The sequence below is a fragment of the Podarcis tiliguerta genome, assembly GCF_965153285.1.
Source record: "Podarcis tiliguerta genome assembly, chromosome: 1".
NCBI lineage: Eukaryota > Metazoa > Chordata > Lepidosauria > Squamata > Lacertidae > Podarcis > Podarcis tiliguerta.
Window position 1 is genome coordinate 61,648,835 of NC_139534.1, and position 27,081 is coordinate 61,675,915.

The window sequence follows — 27,081 nt, forward strand, 5'->3', positions numbered from 1 at the left end:
CTTTATACCTTTTGAAATAAAAACTTTGCCTCAGAAACAAGATTTCTCCACAGCCTCTCATTCTTCTACCTATCACCTAAATAGTAGGTGTCATTTTATATACTCTTTATCATATACAGTATATCTCTTATGAGAGATTGCATGGTGCAGTTGTAAAAGCACAAATCCAGGAGCTGGAGACCCACGACTCAAATCTGAGTCAACCATGAACTCACCGTGTAGCAAAGCAAACTACTTTTCTTCAACCTGATGCGGAAGTTGGGGTTACCCATAGTAAGCCAAACTTACGAGTTTGCTACAGCAAGAATTACTGAGAAAATGTATGTGATATATAAACACTGGGATTGTTGTTAGATGATATCTTCAAAATATATAATGGGGGCAGAAAAATACTACTGTTCCTAGATATCCATTCAGTCAGATAAACAGATGGAAGAGTACAAACAGTTCTCAGAGAGCAGGAAATATGGACTTATGCCTACAGCCTGATTTGAATGCCAAATAAATTTTATGAAATAAGCCATAGAGGGGAACCTGGTGTAACAGATTCATGTAGTATCAGAAAATCTAAAATACATTGGATCGTTACTTTGCAATTTCCATGTGGTTATGTTAATTTACAAGCTTTTTTTTTTTTTTTTTTTTTTTTAAGATCAAGCATCACATAGGAAGCTGGCAGCAATTCTTCAGGATTTTGGACACAGGCATTTCCTAGACCTATCTGGATATGCCAGAAATTGTACTTGGGACTTTTTGCATGCAAAGCATGTGCTCTATCATGCATAGATTTATGGTGACTGTTTTGTATTAAAACTAGCAAACACAAAAACCTTCCCTAAAGATAAAGTAAAAAAATAATAATCTGAGCTCTGCATAATTAAAATACTCCCCTTTCCCAAACTCTAACTCCCTAATTGTGCTTTAGGCACAGTCTGTCCCTTGCTCCCACCTTAACAAAGGGGCTAATTTGTGCATGAGCACAGCCCAGCAAGCTATTTCTTTATATCAAAAGCAGTGTTAAAGCTAGGAGAAAATGTGTTCCCTTCCTCTCAAAGAAACCCACCCCATCTTTTTCTTTCTTTCTGGCAGCAGTGTTGACCATCACAACCAAGTCATCTTTGTGTGAGAGTGTTCCTTATTCAGCCCTGGGTGTTCAAAATGAAGGTTGCAGAACATCATCAGTTTAAGAACCTGGGCCAACGTCTGACACTGGGATATTTTCAATCAGGAACCTGGGGTGGGGGTGGGAAAAGAGATTGGTTATCCTGCTTTCTTTCTTTTTGCCCATATATATGCCCCTCACCCGTGAGACCAGAAACACATAAACAATAAAATCATATGGTATAAGGCAGTGGTATCCAAACTTTTTTCAAAGAGGGCCAGATTTGATGAAGTGAAGGGCTGACCAAAGGGCCGACCAAAGTTGTTGACCTCTTTTTAGGATTGAAGTTATTGAGCTTCTTTTATGGTTGATGTTGTTGGGCTACTTTTAGAATTGGAGTTGTCGAGGTTTTTTAGGATTTTACCCCAGGAAATAAACTGCCACAGGGGGCAGATTAAACCAACCGGCAGGCCGGATTAGACCCTTAAACGGACTTTGGACATGTCTGGTATAAGGGGAGTTGTCATGTTTCCTCTGTGAGCTAACTGCGGTTGGTACTGAAAGTCTGCACTGCAGGCCCTATTGACTGCAGTGTAAAATGAACCAACTTAAGCCACCAGCTAAGTTGTGCGTAACAGGCAATCTTGGTGAAAACCGGAAAAGCCCAGGGTTTGAAATTCACCAGTTTTGGCAGCAGAAGTTTGATGAGGTAACAGGAATAGAAAGGTAACTTTCGTGATGATCCAGTGTCCCGTACACCAGTTAAAATGGCACAGAGTTAAGATTCACCTTGGTACAAGGGGCATTGGATTGCCCTGTTAGTTAGGTAAAAGGGACCCCTGACTGTTATGCCCAGTCGCAAACAACTCTGGGGTTGCGGCGCTCATCTCACTTTACTGGCCGAGGGAGCCAGCATACAGCTTCCAGGTCATGTGGCCAGCATGACTAAGCCGCTTCTGGCGAAACCAGAGCAACGCACAGAAACGCTGTTTACCTTCCCGCCGGAGCAGTACCTATTTATCTACTTGCATTTTGACGTGCTTTCAAACTGCTAGGTTGGTAGGAGCAGGGACCGAGCATCGGGAGCTCACCCCGTCGCGGGGATTCAAACCGCCAACCTTCTGATCAGCAAGCCCTAGGCTCTGTGGTTTAGACCACAGCGCCACTCGCTGTGGATTTACCTCGGTGCAGGGGGCATTGGATTGTCCTGTTAGTTACTGGATAGTAAACAAGAACTACTGACTCCTATGGCGAAACCACCAATGACACAAGGGGTAAGCATTTGGTTTCTTTTCTTTTTAGTGTGGGGTGTCTGGCAGGGAATTTTTGCAGCTGGAAAATCTGGTTTTAAAAAAACCTGGGTCTGAAATTGCCCACTGCCTTCTCCCATTCAGTCAGACAGTCAGTCAATTAATCAATCAATCAGGAATGCAAGGATGGGCAGGGCAGGATTAAAGACAGGACAAGGCAGCAGCAGTCTATTATTGTAACCATCTTTAGCTGCTTCATAGTGAAAATGCAAGAAGTTAAAACAGAAACAAAGGGACTTGCCAGAATTAAATTCTTGGTCGTCATGGTGACTATAGCTACTTCATTTGTCGACTGCTGGCTAATGGTATTAAAAGCTGCCGAAAGGTCCGATGCTTTCCCAATCATTCTACAGAGGTTCAAGACCACAGAAACAGGGACATAATTTGTTATAAAGCTCTTGTCATCATAATAGTTTTGTCACAGTAAGGAATGATGTATCTTGGGTGGATTTTTTTTTTAAGTTATGCTCTTCCCTGTTCAGCTCTTGGTCATCCACTAGACAACTAAGGCTGCTACACTGTCTAACTGCATCTAACTGTTTTTGCTGCCCAGAATGGTAATGGGGGCAACCCAATCAGATGGATGGGGTAATAATAATAATAATAATAATAATAATAATAATAATAATAATGCTAAATCTTTCAGGTTCAGCCCCTGTATCTCCATTTAAAAGGAGCTCATAATAATGTAGGACAGTAACACAGCCAGCAGTAGACAGATGAAGAAGCCAGAGTGTTTTATAGCTATTTACAGCAGCTGGAGATTCTGGAGATGGAAAAGGCATTCCCCTCAGCTTTAATCATTCCCCTCCATGATACTTACTCTAAGTCGTCAGGAGCTTGTACAGCTCATTTCCCTGTCTTTCTTTGGCCTCCATTGATCCCTCCCCTTTATTTTATTCATTTACTTATTATATTTCTATATCCCCTTTTCCCTCCAAGGAACGCATGGCAATGTGCATGGTTCTCCTCCTCCACATTTTATCCTCACAAGAACCCTGTGAGGTAGATTAGGCTGAGATATGGTGACCAGCCAAAGGTCACCCAGTGAGCTTCATGACCGAGTGGGGATTCAAACCTTGGTCTAAACATTGTCAACTTACACATGAACATTGCATTATGTGGCATATTTAATTATAAATAATGAATCCACTTGCCTCAAGATTTCTTCAAACCTCTTTTACCCCATTCTTTCTGTATAGGCTTTAGTGCCATCAGTGTTCAACAAACTTACAGGTTTTTGGCAGGTTTTTTAAAAGGGTTTTAAAAAATATCAATTTCTACTTAGGCTGTTCCCCAAGTATGTAGAAGCAGTTATCTTATTTTTGTGTGGCCCACTTTCGTTTCCAAAATGATAGGCACTTAACCAGCTAAATTCTCTATTAGAGGCTGCCAGCCAGCCATGCTTCCCCCTCAGGATACACCATTCCCCCTTCCAGTTTTCCACCACCTCTAGCAACATTTCTGTGGTCACTGAGGCTATGTCCGCATGAGTGGCTTAAAATGCAGGGAGGTTGTTCTATCCATGCCCCCTCCTCCAGTTGTCTTTCAAGTTGTAGTTGCACTTGCTCTACACAATAAACCTACAGGATCCATAAAGACTGTGGCTAACACCATGCATACTTGGCTTCAGACACCAGTGGTGGGAGCACACTGGCGCTGGAGTAAGCAGTAATGTTTACAGAGCCTGAGCATGTCAGTCCTCATTGGAAGGTGCTGCCCCTTAGGTTTTCTCTTTTTTTATTTTTGTACTTCTGCAACCCTTGGGGTCCCTCTAAGTATGATACCTGACTCTTATTTCCCAGTGGTCCTGTTTGGCTCCAGTCCTGTTGGCACTTATCACTGAGTTCACCATTAGATGGAATCATGATGATGATAACTGAGGGGAGGAGATGAGTTCAAACAATTTAAAGCTTTTAAAATTCAAGGCAATTGCTTCAGATTTTGCCCAGAAGGCAATAGTAATGTTTACTTGGTAATTTCTTGGCACTTTCACTGTGGAAGGTACTAGATGATTTGGTGATAGATAAGTTCAACAAGTGAAGAGGGTTTTACTCCACCATCTACACAACCAGAATCTCTTCAGGTTGAATAATGAATAAAGAAATGCTGAGATTCTTCATTTAATTACTTCAATTTATATTCTGCCTTTTCAACTGCTAGGTGTTATTTATCTGTTACTTTTTTACCAGACTAAGCAGTCTGGTAAAACTGTTTTGGAGATGGAGCACTGCTGGTATGGACCTATACTATAATGTGTGTGGTTTTTTTTTAATAATTAGCAATGAAATATTTGCAACAGTTTACATAGCCATGTGCAAGTATAGCAATGTAACACTTGTTGCGCGTTTGTTTCAAAATTTGTGAAAAAGCTAAAACTTCAGTGCACTGAAACGAACATTCACTTGCCACAATCCATTGCAACTTCTGCACTGGCCCACTGAATATAAAGTTCTGGACCTGGAATCTCCGAAGCACCGTATATCTAAAGGCTTTCAATCTAAGGCACAACACAGAAAAAGAGAAGGGGAAAACAAGCAACTCTTAAAGTTACACGGCCGTTCATGTAATGAGCAGCTAGAATGGAAATAGTTGCCTGAGCGGGGTGCGGGTGGAGGGAGAGAATGGCTGCTGGTCTCTCAGCCAACTGATAGAGTGGGCCTGATCTCATTTCTCCTTTTCCTCTGCTGTAGCTAGGTGAAATGGCAAATGATAGATCTTGCAAACTTCCCATTGTTTTTAAGGGGCTTTGGTTAGAAGACTGTCTCAATAAATTATGCTCACCATCTTTCCTCTACTTCTCCCAAAATAAGAACATCCATTGCATGTATGTGCCTCTTTTTCCTTAAATGTTTTGAATGGTGTTGTTTTCGTTGACAATATTGGACTAATAAGCCATGGGCTGAGGACCGTTACTGTGTCATGTAATTTTCACCATCTGGGTAGTACGGTACTTTATCTCTGTGAAATTATATAGCAAATAATCCCATTGACCTTAGGCTAAAGTTCTCCACAAGATTTCACATGGGGAGTATTTTGTTTTGTTTTTGGTCAGGATGCATTTAAAGACATGAGCCCCAAACCAATTTTACACCCTGCCAGTTTGTGTTTGCTTCTACTGTGGTTGCTTCATTTGCAGCCAAGGGGCTCAAAAGGACTGGAACAGATCCCCAGTATAGTCAAATAATTATTAGGCATCATGTATAAAATGCAAGCTATTTGGTGGAAAACTGGTATAGATTACACACACACACACACACACACACTCCTTGAGCATATTCCAGCCAAAGTTAAAAATGGTGTGAGAATGTTAGTTTGTGTTGCCTTGTCAGTTTCCTATCTCTCTCATTCACTCTCTCCCATACACACAGAGGTTTCTCTGCTTCACACATTTCTACGGTGTGTAACCTAAATTCAGGGTGTGTGGGGAGGAAGCAGCTGTGATAACATGTTGTCATTGCCTTTGCTAATAGAACATGATGCTTCCTATCTTTTCCCATCCGCAAATGGGGGAAGTGGTGCAGATAGGGCCCTGGGATTGGTTACAATCTAGAGAAATCACAAAGCAGATGGATATTGAGCAGATAAGCGTTAATCTGCCCTGGGAGAGGATTAATCAGGTGAAATATGGCTCTCTATGTGTGCATGTGTGGTGGGTGGGGGAGGAGATGGTGGGCAGCTGGTTCGCCTGTCATCTCTTCAGCTCCTGATTTTGTAGTCCTTGTTTTTGTACAATGGTGTGAAAGAAGAGAGTTTTAGTCATCTAATTTTCATTGACCATCAAACGCCTGGCAGTGGGGAACGTATCATACATTCTATACAGATTCCTATTTATTCTGCTAGTACAATGTTTAAAGAAACTTCATATTCTACTTTCAGTGAACAAAATATTCTTCCCTCTTTTGCTTAAACAGCTTTGCTTTCGTTTACAAATTTGCATGTTTTGTTTGTCCAAACAAATGCAGCAGTTGCACTGTAGTTGCACCCAGTGCATCTAGCCCCCCCATTTCTTACTGTTTGTTGGCATTAATTAATTAACATCTGTCACCAAATAACATTTCTCCACACAGAGGACCTACCACTTGCCTGATCTTCTTCTTGCTTCGAACATAGCTGAAGAAACCTTTTAAAATTATTTTTAACCTCTCTTGCAAGTCTGAGCTCATTCTGAGCTTTGGCCCACCTGACCTTCTCCCCACAAATGTTGGGTATTCATACATATGTCTCCTTCATGATTTCCCCTTTCTTCCATTTCTTATACGTGCCCTTTTAAAATCTCAGCTCATCTGTAAAGTCCTTATGCAGCCACACTGGTTTCTTTAGATGCCTCCCACTTTTCTTTCTTGTTGGAACTGTCTGCCTTTGTGCCTTCAGTATTTCACCTTTAAGAAACTCCTATCCATCTTGGACTGACTCCTTTCTCTTTGAGTATTTCTCACCGGGGGATCTGACACCCAGTAGTTCCTTAAGCTTTTTGAAATCAGCCTTCCTAAAGTCCAGAGTGCATGCCTCCTGACCACACTTGGCTTTCCTTTGCCTGTGTATAATGAAATTTAAGAGGACACTTCATCCCAATGTTCCCAGTACTCCCACTTCATCAATCAGTTCCCCCCTATTAGTGAGGACCAGGTCCAAGATAAATGATCACCTCGTTGCTTCTTCCACATTCTGGGGAAATGAAATGGTGAGCAAGGCAATTCAGGAATTTGTTGGAACTTACCTTCTTGGCGGAGTTTGACTTCCAACAGATTTTGGGGTAATTGAAGTCTCCCATGACTACTGTATCTCTCCTTTTTGAATGTTTGGTCATTTGCTCTAGGAAAGTATTATCCAAGTCTTTGGTTTGGCTTGGTGGTTTATAGCAGACACCTACAGTAAGTTCACTGTTGTTTCAAATGCCCACCCTAAATTGTGCCAGGCCTGAAATGGGCTGAAAGTAGTCTAGACCTAGTTGCAGCATGGTACAGAATTATGTTCTTCATATTCTTGCATGCCGTTTCAGCTGGCAAAACTAAACTTGGACTACTACTTAATGGTTTTTTTTTATGTTATCAAAGCTACTAGCATGTTGAGTCACCTGTGGATTCCCCATCACCACCACACTTGGTGGAGTGAAAAGGTTAATATGGTGAGTCACCCATTGTTCTTTTGTTAAAACTAAGCAGATGGTTGTTTGTGGTTTAATTCATGATAATAAATTCTGATACATTTTTTTTGTCAGTTTCTGTAAGAGTGTTTAGTAGTGGTGAATATACTTCTTTTCTTCATGTCTGTAGCTTCTGAATGTCCGAACTTGTTTTACAGGTTTCCTGTGGTCAAACAGTTTGCCGTAGTTTGAAGTGGCACATGGAGTTGGGAAAATAAATGCTTCTGAGACATCAGGTTATTAAAACTAAGGGGTCATGCTGGGAAAATAAATTGCCACCAGCATGTACTGAAGTAGAAATATTTGTTAAGCTGCCTGCAGCTATGGATTTATTTATTTATTTCTTCCCTTTTACAAATAATAAATACCTACATTTCCCTTTCACTGTGATCACTTTTTATTTTTATTGGTAGTTCAGAAAATAATGCTTCTTCCAATCTAGCTTTGACCTCTTGCTCATGGAAGGGACCTTCTGTGTTTCTCTTCCTGTGTGAAGAGTGCTATATGAACTATTTAATCTCAGCCAGCAATACAAAGAAATAATAAGGACAGAGGAAACAGGTACTTACATGAGTAAATGTTTAAAGTTACCAGGCTTACAATAAAGCCTTGAATGTTCACCACAGCTGCCTATTTAATAGCTTCAGCCAAAGCTTGCTAACAAGAACAGATACTACACTAGATCGGCTCCAAAGTGGCTCCTTTCTGTCCTTTAATTGTTCTTCAGCCAGCTTAGTTCCAGAAAATGTCCTGTGTTGTGCCTGTTAAAACTACCTTTAATAAAAGTAAATTACTTGCCTTATTCCCTCTATCAAAACTCAGGTAGTTGCATTCCTCTCAGTTTGGAAGCAAAACAAAGCCAGCAAAAAACAAGAGCTTTCCATATATCCGTAGGTACACAGAAGTGCTGCAAGTTTGTAAATTAAAATAATGCTTAAAACAAAAAATTCAAAAACAGCCTGCCAAGGACCTATGAGCTTCCTGAACAAATGAAATGTTGTTGGCAGTTGAGGCTATGGAGATAAAGTTGCTCGCCCCATTGTCTAAAGATGGAACTTCCAGGTTTATGATGAACATCAAAGCCTGCTGCTACCTTTCGTAGGACAGGGAAACACATGCTGCTACTCAGTCACAAATATGTCACAAAGTCACAAAGACCTTGGATTTCTACAAATGACTCTTACTTCAGCTCTGGAGAAGGGTAAAAAAGAGGGGTGTCTAGCAGAACAGTCTGGAAGATTGGGTGGGTCTGTTAATTATGTTTATGGATGAAAACAGTGGAGGCACAAGCCTTGTTTGTATGACATGGCAAGCCGCATTATGGCTTAACAAATGTAAGGGAACCTGGAGAGGCATTTATAGATCCTTTGCTCCTCTGTTGCTGCTGTTTTTTGTGTATGCTAAGCTAAGTCAACGTTTGGTTTAACATGCCATCCAAAATAGGGCTTGCGGCTAAGCTCCTTCCTCCCTAAACACAAGCTATAGTTATTCTGAAACCCCGGAGAGCTGCTGTTTGTCAGTGCAGTCAATACTGAGCTGGACAGAACATTGCTCTGACTTAGTATAATGCAGTCACCATGTTTCCTAATCACCCTAGAATTCTCAGCAAGAGCTCAGGTGCTTTGGAAGTTTGCTGAGTTCAGGCACCTAAGCTTGGAGAGGTTCAGCCACAAGTCAGTTAAACTAGCAACTTACAGAGCATGCAGGGAAATTGCCAAAGCCTTCATAACTGACCGTCTTCTGAAGTCTTTTACAACACGTATTTAGGACTATAATCTGAATGAATGCAAACATTCAAAAACTTATATATAGCAATATTGCAGCAGAACACCAAAAGTTTTTTTAGTTTTTTTAAAAACTTGCCTTCCATCATTGACTCCCCATAGTCTGCCTGCTGGCACAAAAATCTGTTGCACTATCAAACATGTTGCTCTAATTGCAAATGCGTGTGGGCAGAGTTTGATGCACAACTATTAAAATAATAGGGGAAACATAAGCCCTATTGATTGAAATATGGTCTTACTTCAATCAGACACCTTCCAATATCCCGAAGTCCCTGAAATGACTATGTTAAATGAAATACATTGCTGAAGTTAATAATATGTGCCATAATACCAGATATTTTTTCCCATTCACCAGGAGGACTGTTTATGCTGCTCAGTTAATAAACCATATGGGAAACAGTCCTACTAGAAAAGTTAACCAACAAATTGCAATTAACACGAGGACAAACAAAAGAGGATGCCTTCACCCTTGTACATACACAGCCCCAAAAGACAACAACATAAGCCCCCAACAGCATACAAATTGACATGGCTAATTTGACCCAACAACTCCCTCCCCCTCAACATATCAGCAAAACTCACTGCAATCAACCAAATGCAACCAACCATGCCCTGAGCTCTCCAATCTCTCTCACCACCAACAAAAACTAATAAATGAATAGATGAAGAACCTATCCACGTGAAGCTGACACAAAAACAGTGCACCTACATATTGCAAGAGAAGTATGGTAAGTCATTACCCCCCTTCTTTCTCCCACCTCTCTCTATCTGCCTATTTCTCCCGGGCAACCTCACAATGCCTATGATAGCAGTATCTCACACTTTTTGTTCCTCTCATTAAAAAAAAACACATGAATCTAAACTAATGAATCACAGTAGTGCTCCTAGGTACACCTAAAAAAATACCTACCCCTTTAAAGGTAGTGATAACTTTCTATCTGACAATATCTAAGAACGACTGAATAGTCTTAAAGAAAACCCTTCTACTTTGATACCTTCCTGCTCTGTTCAGCTGTTGTAATAATGTCAGGATGAAGTTAGTAGAAAGGGAAGTGGAAACTTGACACAAGGACACTTGGGGTTTTTGGAGGTCTCCCCCCCCCCCCGCGGGAATGCTTGATCAGAACTTTAAAAACGCTTCCCTTAAAATGAGCTCTCTCCACCACTCTCTATTTCTATGTTTTCCTCCTCCCTTGATTTTTTTTTTAATGTAATTACTTCTGGTTTTCTGTCTTCTTACTGTTAGAAATGTCACATTGTTTAGTTATCAGCACGCTTACTCGGAGAAGTTTATTAAACGTGATGTGGTGTTTCTGACATAGCGGACTGAAAAGCAAAATGGATTTCATGGCTGGGTTCATAAAATGTGCCTCTTTGTATGGGTGGATTTAATTGGACAGTTTCTTATTTAGGAAAATTGCTCCCTGAAAGGCATAGTGTGGGTGGGCAGATGGTGTCAGTCAGAACAGAGGGAAAAGAAGATCCGGCTGAGTGACTATATGGGCTAAGCAGAAAGCAAAAGGAAGACACTCTTCAAGCAAAGCAATTGCTTGCTCTTGCCTGTGTGCATGCATTCAGCAGACTGTGACATGGTTTATGCTTTTAATTGTGGTACAATTCTGTATTTCTGATTTGGGGATACTGGAATATTTCCCTGGTTTTAGAGACTGCTTGTGTTCCTTCCCAGGGTAAGGATGGTAGCTCAGTGGTATAGCATCTGACTTGCGTACAGAAGGTCCCAGTTCAATTCTCAGCATCTCCAAGCAGGGGTGGGACTGTCCCCTATCTAAAACCATGGAAAACTACTGGCAGTTTAGAGCAGACCAGGTATCTTCAACCTTTTCAGACTCAGTAGGAGTCCAGTCCAGTTCAGCACAGGTGTGATTGGATGGTCTTGAATGTTACCTAAGGAAGCCTTTGTGCAGAAGTTTACCATTACCCCTTGTGAGGGCAAAGGCATTGACAAGTTTTCTTTTACAAAAAGGCATGGTAGGTTTTCCTTTGATGGGGTAACTTGTGGAGAAACCTGTTTGATTATACACCAAACAGAATTTTACTTTAGATATCAGTTTTACAAAAAAGTATATTCTCTTGCTTGATGTCAGGGACTGGCTGGATGAGGAGTGGTAGTGGAAGCCGTCTGACCAAGAGCCCCCCAGGGGCAGCACAGAGGGAGAGGATTTAGATCCTGTCTTCTGCTGGTGGGAAACCAGCCACACCCCAGAGGAGGGGAAGAGCTGGGAAGTACTGGAGGCTGGGAGCTTGGAGGATGAGGAAGAGGAGGAAACAGGCAGGTGCCCCAGCACAGGGCAGAGACAGGAATCAGACTTGTTAGATCCACCACAGAGCCACCCCGACAGCTTCTCTGCTAACAGCTTGCAAACCCCCACCTCCACATCCCAAAACTCTCACCTAGATGCATATTACAGAGCCAGGAAGCAACAGAGAGGGTCCCTTGGGGCTTGCCGTAGACAGGGAGGGGCCTGACACAGAGGGATAGGGAGTGAAGGAGGAGTTCCAAGCCAGTGTGGACAACTGCTTCATCAGAAGCAACCCTTAGAAGTGTCCGTGTGTTATTTGATTTGCTTCCTTAATGAAGAAACTAACTGTAAGTTAGCCGGTGTTTCAATGTATTTCTCTGATCTGCAAATGACCTGTTTTCCTTGTCAGCTCCCTGACACTTGAAAAGTATTCCAAACATTTTACTTATAAAAAAGAATATAGCTTTCAGAATTCTGAAGTAAATATCAAGATCACTCGGAAATGCAAATTTCATATATCTATAATACAGTTATTACCCTGGATGTGCACTAGCCTATGCTTTAATGGATTATTTTAGCAAAGAGAGGCAGAGAAATGAGAGGTCATACTAGGAGAGAACAGCAAAGAAATGACGGCTGCAGTTCTATGCACATTAACCTGGAAATAAGACTCATTGAGCAACCTGAAAATTTGCCCAACCCTGTTGGCCTATTTTATGTAACAATCTCTTCGGCTCCTAGTTGAGCCAAGCTGCTAAAGAAGCCAATGTTTGACTCCAGGAGGAAAAGTTGGTTTCTCCAGAGCTGCGGCATAAGCTACTTATAAAAGCCCTAGGAAATGCTGCTGCTGAACATTTCCAAGAAAATATTAAGAGCCCAGGGATATTATTCAGTTACATTTTTTAAAAGGGATGTATCCAGTATTAAATTGATGCATATGTCAACTTTAGACCACAAGTACAGTGTTTAATTTAAGAACTTTTGACAATGTATGAACTACAGTGATTTCTTCTGCCCTTTGTTTCTGTTGGTGTTATTTTAAATAAAATACAATTTCAGCAGTTGCTTTCACACCCACACTCCACTGCCTCAGACATGATTGGGCCATGTCCATTTACCTGTAGTTCCTATTCAATAGCCCTAGTGAATTTACTATTGAGCAAGCAAGGTTAGGAGGGAGGCAGATCTGTCTCCTTTACGGTATAATTCTTTTGCTCTGCCATTTCTCACTGTCAGTCTCCCCATTGCATTTATTCATTCTTCCACCCTATTCCTGTTCCCTCCATATTCATTTAAGACTTTTATGCATCCCCAAACTTAAAAATGCCACCCATAGTCTGCTTTAACAAATGTTTCACTCCACATCAACTGACATTTTGTCTCATTGCTCAGGTTTCTATATCTCTTCCTTCTGTATTCCAAAACAGCTGCCTATACTACCTTTTCTGTAGTGGGTGCCCATCACAGAAGCCTAAAAATAACTGGTCAGACAGTAAGTACAGCACCATCAGTGTTCCATATTCTTCTTAACCATTGTAAGCATATCACCATTCCCTGGTTCTTCCAAGCTTTGGAGAGCTCAGCCTAGCAGTTGTGCAGTGACCTTCATCCACTCCCCAGCTCAAAGTCTGGGAGGAAGGCTATGGGCTGCTGGGTCACTTCATTCCTGTGGTTCCAAGGGTATGTTGACCAAGAAGTTGGCCAAGAAGTGGGAAGCTCCCTCCCAACCTTCCTTTGGCCAGCTGGGGCAGCTTGAGCTAGGGTACCCTAACTGTCAAGCAACTGCAAGTCTTTTCTGTGGGGAATGCTTGGACGTCACTACTGTACAGGGCCAGGTTAGGTTGGGGGGGGGGGGTAAACTTTTTGGTTTGGCTAGTAAGGCCAGCCAGTCATAGTAGATGTACAGTACTGTGACTTATGCTGAGATTATAAATTGGGAAAGATCTCTCAAAGTCCAACTTGCAGTCATCTAATAAAACTTAGGGTCAACAGAGTAAGTAGTTTTTATAAGGACATAAATGCAAAAGGCATGCAGATCATAAGGGGAAACTTATATGATACAGACAAGACACATGCAAAATGAATGTGATTGTTGGAGCTAACAATGTGCAATGCTTTGTTTGTAATTTCCAGGCATCACCTGGGTTCCCACAGTGTGGGATATGCTGCCGAATGAATCACTAGTCAAACCTGCAATCACAGTTTCTTATGTTCTTCTGTGATGACAGCCATGATATTCTACTGAATGATCAGACAATACAACCCAGTTAGATACTTTTATTTATGTTCAATGGGGTGCCTAGTTCCTTATTTCAAAGCCTGTTGTGAATATTTTATACTGGGAGTTTAGTTTTCAGTTCAAGGGTATCGACAAACTTGTTTGTCTCTGAGGGAAGTTTTTTGGGAATTGAGCGCACTAGAAGAAGCTCCCCAGAAAGCTCAGGGAGAAGAAAGCTACACCATGCCATGAATAACAAATGGCTACTGCTTGCATGAGAAAAGTGCAAAATGATTTTGGCTAATTAAGTGTGAGAGCAAAACAATTCCTATTTCCATCCATTCTTTCCACATCAATAGTCTGTTTTCAGTTTTCAACTGCAGGTTATCCCATAAAACAGCATCCGTGTGTGAGAAAGGAAGGAATTTAAATGATCTGAAAAGCTTGGCATATAAACGTCTGTCAGATAATGTTTGTAGGAACTAGAAAATCATATAGACAGCTTGTCTTTGTGGGTCTCAGGGGTGGTCTTGTCACTGCTTCCCTGGGAAAGGGTATAGCTCCTTTAAACATATAAGATTGCTGGGAGATCCCTTCTGAAGAAAACTAATCTGGATCCAGGTGATATAAATAATTACTTCCCCATGTCAGACCTACCTTATTTGGACAAGGTGTTCACCTCACTCATTCCTAAGTGAACTTGATAACTTAGATGAATTTTAGTCTTGCTTCTGCTCCAGTTTTTGAAACAGAAGCAACCTTGGCTACCCTAATGTCCACTAACAGGGGAAGTGCAATCCTGTTTATTGTCCAGAAACTGGTTGATGTGATATTGTAGTTCCACCCAATGGCCTTTGGCCTGTGGGATGTCACAAGTTTCCAGGCTTTCTTCTTTGGTTTCTAACATCTGCATGGGACTGCTGTGAGGACATTCAGAGATGTTGTCTGGAATTTCATCAGTATACTGATGGCTTACAGCTCTATCTCCATTTTCCATCTTCTGATCCTAAAGAGGCAGGGAGCTAATAACCTCTTGTCACTTCAGAAGCAGATCAGGGCAAGCTAGCTGAAAATGAAAGATGGATGTAGTTGGAGATGGGTTCAGCTGATCTGTAAGTGGGTTTTACCCTGTTCTGAAACACTGCTCCTGGATCCAGGGCTCTCCCTTTATATTTTTCGGGTAGCAGCACCTCCACATCAGGCTGGTTTTCTAGTCATTCATGCTCAGTTAAATTTAGATTGCTATGATGCTTTCTACTGGCTATGGTGCTTTCTATAGCTCAGAAAAGACAATTGGTCCAGAATTCAGCTGCCAAAGCTTTGACTGGAGCTGAACAATTGGAGTATTTGATGTTAAACTTGAACCATCTACACATGCTACCCATTTGTTTTCGGTCTCAGTTTAAGGTACTGGAGTGGACTTTAAGGTTCTTAATGGTTTAGGATTGGAGGATATCAATAACCACTGTGTCCTATATAAACCTGCCTAAGCTTTAAGCAGAACTTACTTTAGCTTTAGGGAAGTTACTTCCTGTTCCATCACTACTGGATGGGTCCAAGAAACAGAACTGTTTTAGGTGATGGTGCCCAAACTTTGGGATGGCCACCTTGGGAAAACCTGTCAGATTCCATCTCTTCCTGAGTTTAGAAGGATTGTGAAGATGTAGTTGTTCAAACAAGCATTGAATGTATAGTACACTACTTTTTTAAAAAACAAAACAAAACATACTGATTTAAAATGTCTGCTATCCACCGGCACTGTTACGGTACTTTGTTCTAATTGTAGATGTTTTCACCTTTCTTATTTATAAAGTGTTTTATTGATTGTTGTTTTTGTAAGCAGTACTGGATGTAATTTATTGCAAAAAACAACAACAAACAACAGTTATTCTTATGTGGAAAGGCTTGGAAGAGGAATTAACTTAAGAATTAATGTTTATATTGATTCAGTTGTTTTGTACATAGACCACACATTTTAAAAATGGTACCTGTGATTGTAAGTATAGAATGGAGAATAAGGGGTCATATATAATCTGTGGGTTTCCTGTCAGAATTCTGCAAGTGTGGGCTGCCCTGAGGCAAAGAGTCTTGGACTTGACAAGAGTGTTGATAGTCCCTAATATTCTGGTGATGTGTTTCTATGGGAACTAAATGCTAGACAACTGCTTCTTATCAAGACTTATCAGGACTATTCTGGAACATTCTGAATAGGGAGAATTGATCGCTTACCACTCCTTAGCTAAGGATAATGCAATTTATTAATGCGTTCAATCAATTTATATCTCACCCTTCCTCCCAAAAGAGCCCAGGGCAACAGACACATCTAGTCTTATTCTTACTATTTTTAAAAAGCATTATAAAAACAGTTAGAAACAGTCTCTCAGCCAGTGATTTCAGAGTTGCCAGAAACTGTACATTTCAGCTATCGAATGCCAGGGAAAATGGGGATGTTTTAAAATTTCTCCTGACACACATCACCAGGAAAGTCAATCCAGTTGTGTGTGAAGGAAACAAATGGGGCTGTTAGTATTGAATGCAGACAAATTTTTACAGTTGCAGTCAGGGTGGTCTGGTGGTGTAAAGAAATCTCTTAAAGTTCAGGAGAAAGATGTTTGTGTTAGTGGGGAAAGGGTTCATGGTGAGAATTCTTTTGAAAACTTATAATCTCAGGTAAAAAAAAAAGCAAACAAACAAGGGCAGGACCTGTGTTTGTGTGTGTTTGTGGCTAATAGCCACTCATGGAGCAAGAAAGTTCTGCTGTTGCTACATATGCATTCAAATAGGTTTGCAAATGTCCCTGAGAGCAGTAGCATGTGATGATGTTCCCTCCCTCCCAGGAACCTTATACAGAATGGGGAGCCAGCTTAATTTTCATACAGTGTCCCTGGGAGGAATGGCATGTATCACCTGCTGTCTCTCCAAGGGACTTTCATGGCCCTATCTGAAATTAGCAAGTGACAGTCAAAGAGGCAGCCAATCTTTTCAGCTGCTTGGAGTGGCTATCTCCTGCCAAAACAAGAACAAAAAACAAAACTTGGAAAATCCCTAAACCACTGGTCCTGCTAGCTAGGGATGATGGGAGTTGTAGTCCAAAAGCAGCTGAAGACCAAAGGTTGGGAAACCGTTTAAACTATTGGTATCACTTACCTGTGCCTCTCTGTGAAGAGAGTTACCTTCACACAATGTCATAGTTCTACATCTGGAGCATCTCAGTGGGCACAGTCTAATAGTTGTGGTTTAGATGCCAGTGGTTTAGATACACTCCACATGGCCTCTGCTGAAGTTACATTTTAAAGAGGTCTCAGCTTCTCAATTACTAGCAATCTGTACCAGTAGTTAAGGATTACTTTATTCCATCATATACTAAAGATTTTCAGTGGGATTGGGTGAGAAGGTGAATAATTTGATCCTGAAATTCGAATTAATTTACCCCTTGACCAGAACAGATGCCACCTACTTCCTGTCTGTACTCAATGCAAAGTTCCACCTCTTACCTTTGTATCTCAGCATAGGGCACAGTTTGTTGCAAGAGTTGTGAAAACAAACCATTGATTTGTGGGTCTTTCATGTTAGAATGTTTGTTCAACCTGCTGGATCAATAAGCAGAGGTCACAAGGACTCAGTAAATATAATTCTTTATCCTGCTGCAAAAGAAATATTTTAAGCCATAAAGAAACCTCATTACTATGTGTACTGCACTGTGGAGGAAAGAAGACATACGTGCCCCTGGGAAGTGACCGTAGCCGGCCTTTGTTGGCCAGATATTAAATGTTAGGTAATGCAGAACATAAATGCCTCTATTCCTTCACTCTGCTTGTATGTCTGCTCCAGGTTTATTACCCTCAATATTTCTGCACCCTTATCTATATATTGAGTATCAGTATACAGTGGTACCTTGGGTTACATATGCTTCAGGTTACATACGCTTCAGGTTACAGACTCCGCTAACCCAGAAATAGTACCTCAGTTTAAGAATTTTGCTTCAGGATGGGAACAGAAATTGTGCTCCGGCGGCATGGCAGCAGCAGGAGCCCCCATTAGCTAAAGTAGTGTTTCAGGTTAAGAACAGTTTCAGGTTGAGAATGGACCTCCGGAACGAATTAAGTACTTAACCCGAGGTACCACTGTATATTGAAACATGCTTAAGCATATTAAAATCAACATGTTATAACCAACTAAGCTTTACACAGAGTAGACCCATTGAGATTAATGTACCCAAGTTAGTCAGAGCCAAAGCTGTGTAGGGCTTTAAAGGTAAACACCAACTAAAGTTAGTATGACTAACATTTGAGTCAACCTACTAGGGTTAAAGCGTACTTTAACTGTCTGTTGGATTGTGACCTCAGTGTTATTTTCCTGTTGTTCAATATCAGCTCACAGATTTTCTTCCTAAATACATAGGAACTTGAGATGCTTTATGTATTACATAGGTAAAGGTAAAGGTACCCCTGCCCGTACTGGCCAGTCTTGCCAGACTCTAGGGTTGTGCGCTCATCTCACTCTATAGGCCGGGAGCCAGCGCTGTCCGCAGACACTTCCGGGTCACGTGGCCAGCGTGACAAGCTGCATCTGGCGAGCCAGCGCAGCACACGGAACGCCGTTTACCTTCCCGCTGGTAAGCGGTCCCTATTTATCTACTTGCACCCAAAGGTGCTTTCAAACTGCTAGGTTGGCAGGCGCTGGGACCGAACGAAGGGAGCGCAACCCGCCACGGGGATTTGAACCGCCAACCTTTCGATCGGCATGTCCTAGGCACTGAGGCTTTAACCCACAGCGCCACCCGTGGGTTTATTCTCCCTATGCACATGCAGTATGTGTTGTACATTTTTACACACACACAAATACACATATGCATAATAAAAACTGGGTAAGTCCTGTATAATAAAAACATGAGCAGAAAACATACACAATATAAATCACAAATGCCTTCTTCAATAAAATGTAGCTGAGTATTACATGTAGAAGTTAAAAATGCAAACTTCATAAAACAAGAAAATAAAATAGTAAAAAACGAGGCACTGTCATATTTCAGTCACTAGCAATTAGCATCTCACTGATGAAGTGTAAATTATATCATGCCACCTTTATACCTTCTTTGTTTATCTCTTGCTGTTATTTCGTATGTTTTCCCACTCTAGAAAGCCCATCAAAATAATGTATATATTTTACATTATGCCAGGCCTCCTAAAATGAGTGCTTTTAGAAGAAATCAATACTGTTTGGCTATAGTTCATCAGTAGTGGTTTCATTTGTTCAGTTGATTCAGCAGAAACAGCCCTGTCTGCTTCTGTGAGTAGGGCTTGTTTGCTGGAAAAGAGAAGTAGCAACTGAGTTAACAAGAAAATTAAAGGGCTGGAAAGATAAGAAACCATATTTCCTGTACGTGTATATTGGTGAAGGTGGATGCACAGAGGGGATCCTGATAAAGTTCTTGAAAGTCATTTAGTTGTGGGTCACTTACGAACTCCAGGTATGGAGATCTTTTCTAGCATTTGGGAAAGGACACAAAACTCCCTGATCCCAATCAGTACACTTATGCATATGAAATAGGGCTCTTCCAAAATCTTCTTCAACTTCTAAGCAGCTCTGTTAGTACCAATGCATATCATCTTGACCTTTAGGGAGGTGGATTCAACACCAGCTGGAACCCAATTTGGTACAACCCAGATGGCATTTGTAATGATTTTTAGAATTAGCAAAGAAAGTCTGCATATGTGGGAGGGTTGCAAAGTCCATTCTGTAGGTAGCACGAAAGGCAAGGCCTAGTATGTCCTAAGGGTACCCCTAAGACAGGCACCCCCAAGCTCAGCCCTCCAGATGTTTTGGGACTACAACTCCTATCAACCCTAGCTAACAGGACCAGTGGTCAGGGATGATGGGAATTGTAATCCTAAAACATCTGGAGGGCCGAGTTTGGGGATGCCTGGTCTAGCAGTTTTGAACTAGAAGTCACTGTGCATGCCCACTATGTGTTGTAGTATCCATTCCAGAACCTTGTAATGGATGGAACCAAAGGAATTCATTACTGACTCCACCCAAACTTTTCTGAATAGAACCAAGTGGCTCCCTACACCTCTATGCTTACTGCCTTTAAGGCGGATATTGATTCCCTCGCTCTCTTTGTGACTCACAGCTCCTTCTGATTGCTTACTACTGCAGTGTGGCTCTCTTATTTTTATCCTGTCTTCTGGGATGGGCCTCCTCTACCTTCTTCTCCTGCTTCAGCTGATGGAAGCAGTTCTCTCTCTGCAAATGTATTTTGGAGCCCATATTATTATCTTGCATTAAATCCCCAAAGGCTGAAGAAGGTTGCACTGAAGCCTTAAGAGCATCTCCTGGGAGCAACCACAGAGCACAACCACCTTTTCATTCTTGTTTCTGCAGCCACAAGGGATATAAACTTTACAAAGTGTAAGTGACAATTGATATACTCATAATTTTCCTAAGTCTCCAAAAACACGCTGTGCCCCTTTTGATTCCCATTTTGAAAAATCTATGACCACAAGCAGTATTTGTTCTTGGCAGGCAATGTTATTCAAGAGTTTGTGCCAAAGATGAAAGTAATTGTATTTACTATTTATATAACAAGTGACAGTTTGTAAATCTCGGATTTTCTTAAAAATATGAAAACATTAAAGGAGTTGGAAAAGAATACATCAACATTAGACAGAGTGCTCTTTATTTCCTATTGTGAGACTTAAGCAGGAACTGGAATGCATAACCCTTCAGTGAGGTGTGAGTGCAAGGAACTGTGTGCAGTTGTTCTTGTAGCATATGTTAGTTTTACCAGCCTATACTCTCTGTAAAGTTTTCCCCAAGTTGATTGCTGTTCTGTTCATTTGTTTGTTTTGGCACCATTTTCCCCTGCCCATTAGCAATGTTTGCACAGCTTGAGAGGCTAGATCCTGTTTAGATGCAATAATCCCATATGAGAATGGCTTCATGCTTTACACAAGAATTATTGTTGCTGCAAATATACCGGTGTTTTCTATAGCAAACATGTAAAGTGTGAACAACAGACACGTGTACTCAGAGACATCTGAGTCCAAGCATTGGGAAGCCTCAGTCTCACCACAGCTTTCAGACACATGTACACAGATGTTTAAAGACATGTCTCTGTTGTTCACGCTTATTTGCTTCTGGAAACTCCAGTGTAACAACAGTCTGCCTACAGCAAACATGATTTCTGTGTAAAACATGGAGTGGAACCACTTCAGATTTTTATGCTGGGTGAGGGTGGAACATCCCATTCCAGACAGGCTGCCTTTGAATCAGCAAGACCCATTATTTATGTGCATGCTTTTCTAGCCTTCCTCCATGTTCCCAAAGGGAAAGTTTCCCCTTGAATTTCCTTCACTCTTTTGGTGTGCTTATCCATGTTTGGTTTACAGCACAGATGCTGTGAATTATTGCAAAGAGGGTTGTAGATTTCCACCCGGCTAATTAAAGGTTTGTTATTTTATTTCAGCCATCTCAGAAGTAAATGACTCCACTGTAGCTTAGGAGGGCATGTTGCTAATTTAGGCTGCCACTGGTACCACCCTGCTTCTCCTGGGTAGTTAGTGTTGACATAGCAACAGCTTATACTGGCTTGTACATGTATCCATATGCAGACACGTCTGAGTGATGGAGATGGGGAGAAAGAAATTCAGCAAGATGTTAGAGGTGCTGCTGCAAAAATCCCTGAATTTCTATGCTCCTTGCAGATAACAAGGCTTAAACTTCTAATTAATGGAATGTACATTCTAGTGATTGATATTGAGAAATGTCTAGGCTGATTCTTAGAGAATTGCAGCATTATACAAAGTGCTATAAACAACATGGGTAAAACCTTTGAAAGTGATTAGTGATTCTTATGATGCTCAGCAGTAAACCCAAAAGAAATGCCTTGATGATGGCCTGAAAGTGAGGCTCGTTTGAAGAATATCAGGCAACTACCTTCCAGGGTTTCATTCACCAAATTAGACTTGGATAATTTGAAATAAGTTATACACAGGTAGATCTCAACCAAGTCAGTGGCTATGCCTAGCATCAAGGACTACGTCACTCCACATGGGAGGCTCAACTGGCATAATCTAGTTTTAGGCACCATGTAAAAACTTTCCTTTTTACCTGGGCTTTTGGCCCTTAACTTGAAGGGTTTTAAAGTATTTATGGCCTCTTTCAGGTCGGTTATACCTGTCTTTTATTTGTAGAGATTTTTTTTTAAGGTTTCAATTGTTTCTGTTTTAGTATCTCTGTTGCATCTGTATGCCACTTTGAGTTGATGTGTGATGTATGTAGATTCAAGATTCAGTTGTGGTCAGTATTAAGCCTCTGCTTAAAGTGTATGCCTTGTCATAGCTCTGCTATTCCTTCTGCCAGCCAAGAGAGGTTCTGAAAGATGTGTGAAGGATGGCAGGCTTCCAGCTACTTGAGTGTTTCCGGACAATGTACTATTAAGCTGAGTGCATCCAGTTATCAAAAGAACATACCCCCTTAGGAGAGGAATGCGGAAATATTATATAGTGAGCTATTTATATAATAAGACCATACCTGTGACCATACAATGCTTCTGAAACCCAACAATCACTGTTACTCTTCTATCTGATATGTGACAAAAAAAGATTTCTTCAGAAATCACTTACTCTCAGCTATAAATGCCTCTTCCTTTTTGCTTATTCTGTGGCATTTCTTTTTTAAGAAACCCAAACACACCAATAGCTGGTCTATACTGATAATTGATAGTAGAGCTTTTGCCAGGCTAAATACATACATCTCCATATTGACCTGAAGTGGCCTATCTACATTTCACTCAGCTCATGTCTCTCAGTGGCACGCTAAAAATATATATACAGAGGATGGAATGCAACTAAAGACAATCATTCTAGTCCACTTCAAGGCAGGATATTTTACTCAATAGCCTGTATTTGCACTATCAGTCCTGCTCTTTCAATTAACTCTCATGATTCAGAGAAAAAGTTGCCACACATGAAGAGTAGGACTGAACTATATAAAAAGTGCACTGGAAAATGTGGGATGATGCTTACTTGATGCAACTTTATCTGATATCCCTAGAAACAAAATGAATGCTCAATGAAAACAGAGTATCTGGAAGTGACCTGAGATCCATCAATGCTCTTTCACATAATATAGGCAAATGTAATAGGACCTACTTTTTGTGCCTATTAAAATTGTAATGCATTTTTTATTACTTCACTGCACCACATAAAGGCAATACATTTTGAAGAGCTGCCATTAGTGGGAATATAATTTTCTACCACCTTGATATCTTAGGATTCAGTGTTAAGTATTATAAAGTTTCATGGAATAATTTACCTTCTTCAAACACGATGTAAAGATGACATGAAAAATGTAGCTGTGTGTTGCTGAAAATGTTTGGCTAGGCATTGTGATGTTTGTTCATATGTGCTTGTAATGTTGCTTGTCACCTTACACTGGATTTACATTTTTAAAAAAGGAAATGTAAGTTAGCAGTGAGATACTCTTTTGAGAGTATCACATGCCATTTAAATCAAGGAATAGATTGACGCGAAAGAGGAAGTGGAAGACAAGGAAAAAGGGGGCAGGAGTATGAGACCTCTTACATCTCAATACATCTAATCATAAATTAGAATATAAACATTATTTAATTGGCTAAATTGCTATACCTATTCATATGTGTGTGTTTTACAATGAAGTGTGTGCTTAAGATGTACCCAGCCCAGAACATTTGCTTTAATGCAGCATTAGTAAATGAGAATAGTGGCATCAGATTTCAGGGAAGTGTGCCTGGTTCAGAGAGGAAGCCAATTAGATTGCTAATGATGAGGACAGGAGCTTAGCAGGAAAAATTGTAGAGCCTGGTGAGAGGCAATGTGAGAAGCTAAGCTTAGAAAGAACACTTTACTTCCCCCACCCCCAACCTCACGTTGCACAGGTGTGCGAATTGAACATGCCAGTTCTTGAAGGTGACCTGAGATGGTCCCAGGCTCCAGGCTTCTGGGGAAAGATTGTGCTCAGGTGTGCTTCTGGATTTTAAAGGGCATGCTTGTGTGTAGAGTTCATTGTGAGGGGCCTGCTTATTTTCTAATGATTGTTTGGAGGATTAATAAAAGGAACTTGGAAGGAAATACGAGTGCAAGGTTAAGCAGACCTCCTCTTTGACCCTTCATCTGTAAAGTATTCTCACACTACTTTTAAGTGTTCCATCCTCATCCAAGGAGAAAGTAAGGCATAGGAAATTTAAAACCTAAGATATTGATTATAGCTGATTTATTCTCTTCTCATCCTTCTTTCATTCAGTTCTGGTGCTAATGTAATGCGAGTGATGCATAATCCACCTTGGAGCCCTCCAAGGATTTAGTGCTCAAGATGTTTTTGGAATTGTGGCTCCTTACTTGGTTTGGTTGCATTAGCTGGCAGTGCTGGGCAAAACCAGTAGAAGAAATCTTTAATTTCCACAGGATCTCTTTCTCATACATAGAAAGTCTTTTTCACCCCCATTTTTCTGATCAACCCACCCCCAGGACCCTTTAACACATTAAAGCAATGTATTAAGTAGACCTCTCTGCTTTGCTTTGCTTTGCTTTGCTTTGCTTTGCTTTGCATTACATTGCTTACACTACTAGTCATTCACTGTGACTGAGTTTGAGACATCATGGTCATGCCCAGATTCTCACTGATCACCTTTTGTGTGGACATATTATTCACACTGTTTGCTAAGAGACTGAGCGGGAAAAGAGGAAGTTCCATGTTTGAATCCAGACTCTGCCATGAACTCTCTAGGTGGGCTTAATCAAGCCACTCACTCTCAGCCCATGTAATATGGGGGGTAAGAAGGCTGACCTACCTTAAAGGGTTCTTGTAAGGATTAAAACAGGATATAATGTGTTTGTATAGCTCTTATGAGTGCACAAAGTGCTTCATATGCAAAGTATTATTAGTATAATTAAGAAGAGACAGGTTGGATTAGACCAAAGGCTGACCCAGTTCAGCATCCTGTTCTCATAGCGGCCAACCAGATGCCTATGGGAAACCCACAAGCAGGACATAAGCACAATAGCACAGTCCCCACTTGTGCTCTCCAGCAGCTAGTATTCAGATTTGAAAACAATGTGGTTATCAAGAGGCTGGCAGGGCAAAGTACATGATGGATAGCCTGTGTTCACTTTGATGGGTTGTTCAGGCCTCCCCTGAGAGATTCAGATCCTGGGTGGCTGCTCACCCACTAGCGCTCACTACAAGTTTGCTCTGCAAGCATTTAGCCCAGAGAACTACTTACAAATTATAACCCAATCCTATGAATCATCACACTGAGGCATTTTGTATTTAATGTTATAAAGGAATAAAAATGGGACAAAGCCTATTGGGGATTCTGTGATGCATTTTCTGTGCATGCTAGAGTATTAAAAACATCTTCAGGCCTCACTAATGATGTTGATAGTGAGTGCATTCTTTTGATGTCTCTGAAAACTTCAAAGAAATGGTCCAGGAAGACCCTTGTTCTTGAGATTCTGAACCCGACACCACTTCAGTTTGTTTTTAATAGGTATCGATATTTCATTACACTAAGCAGTATGTTTTTAGAGAGGGCAACTAGGGCTTGAGAGGCTGGAACAAAGGGTGCCGTGAGTTTTGATGTCATTATCAGTGTGTCTTTCAGTGTGCAAACCTGTTGAAGTAATCCAAATTGTTTTCTTTTCATTTCATCTGAGATTACACTCATGTTTAACTTTTCTTTTGTACCCCTAAGGTGAGTAGTGTCACTTGGGGAATATCTAACCATACAAAAGTAATGGAGATTTACCTTTTGCTTGTTCTTCCCAATTAGGTGCTCACACCTTTCTGTCTGCCCCGTTAGGTTAGAAGCAGAACTGTAACAACTATCACATTAAACATTCTGCCAGAACTATGAAAGTTTGCTTGATTCTGCAGACTGTCCAGAACCAAGAGTCATTTCACTGACATGGCTTGTGTAATCTGTGGATGGATGCCATTGGTAAAGAGAGAGGATGTGACCTGCAAATTCTTCAAAAAGGAGGGTCTGTTACAGAGGATTTTAAAGATTTTTCTTGTAACTCTAGCAGTTGTGAAACTCTCCAGAAAACAATTCATAAACACATTATACTTAATCATGCTGACAATTGTTCTTCATTTTATTTTTCCAAGTTGCTGAGACCCACCCTGCAGGACAATTTGCAGTACACCAGGCTGTATTGCTTTAGAATGCACATGCCTCTTACCAGCAATGGCAGTGGTGGAGGGAGTTCTTAAGATTCTCTAATTTGACTTGCAAGACAGCAAGCAGAAAACATAGCTGGGAATATGGAGCATAAGGAAAGCAAGACTGAAGCTGTCTGTTGGATCATTTACTGTGAAATTCTGACAGCAGACTGCATTATAGGCTGCCAATCTGTAGGATGGGTACTGCAAGTACCAAAGGAAGTTTGTTGCATAGCTGCCCAAGATCAGAAAGACCTGTGAATGTGAGTTGCACCTTTCTCTTCAACAATGTGCTGCTGTGTGCTTCTTAGCTAAATTCTAGAGAAAAAACAAATCCAAGGCATTTGGTGGCGGGACGAGACAAACTTTGGACGTGACTTGTGGAAACGTTGACAGCAATATAGCCATCAGTGATATAAGCATTATTCGCCAGTCAAATTGTTTAAAACACATTTCCCCCATTATGTTTACATAACAGCACTTGAAGAACAATTTAAAAACTTGCTCCCAGTACTATAAAGATGAGGAACAATTTTAATGTTATGTCAGTAGTGTGATTTCCCATCTTCCATGGCCTTATTCCATGCTGCTTCACTATAAAGCAGGCAGACAAATGGGGTAGTGGGTTGGTAGGATTGCATGGGAAGAGCCACTGTGTCTTCAGTCACCAATTGAAGAGCAGGTCCCAATGTTTTGGTTCTTACCACTTGATTCTAAATTTGCACATAGTGGGACAGATCACTGGGAGAACAGCAATCACTCTGCTCTTTTAATATTAAGAATTGGACCTTAGATGGTCCAACAAAAAGTGCTCCCTTGCTTAAGAGTTTGAATATCACCCTTCAGCAATAGGCCTCTTAGGTTTTTACATCAGTAAATCATAGAATTGTAGAGTTGCAAGGGACCACAATAACACAGTAAAATAGAATACAAATCAAATATAATGGAAAACAAGCCCATAACTCCAGCACAGAGAACAAAATGGAAAGGCATTATATTTTATACATCTTTTATACCAGGCGCATACATCTTAAAGAACCACCACTGTAGTTCTTA

General features: G+C 40.9%; 1 protein-coding gene across 18 annotated transcripts in view; it reads left to right on the forward strand.

Moving 5' to 3' along the window:
• The window catches only part of BRSK2 (BR serine/threonine kinase 2), a 380,957-nt gene that overhangs the window by 114,088 nt on the left and 239,788 nt on the right, over positions 1–27,081 (forward strand). The window contains exon 1 of one of the 18 annotated variants that reach the window (XM_083424844.1): positions 20,225–20,232. The exons of the other annotated variants lie outside the window; for them this stretch is intronic. The gene's annotated coding sequence lies outside the window, so the exon portion shown is untranslated. Of the gene's footprint in view, positions 1–20,224; positions 20,233–27,081 lie in introns of those variants that run through there. 18 annotated transcript variants of the gene reach the window in all.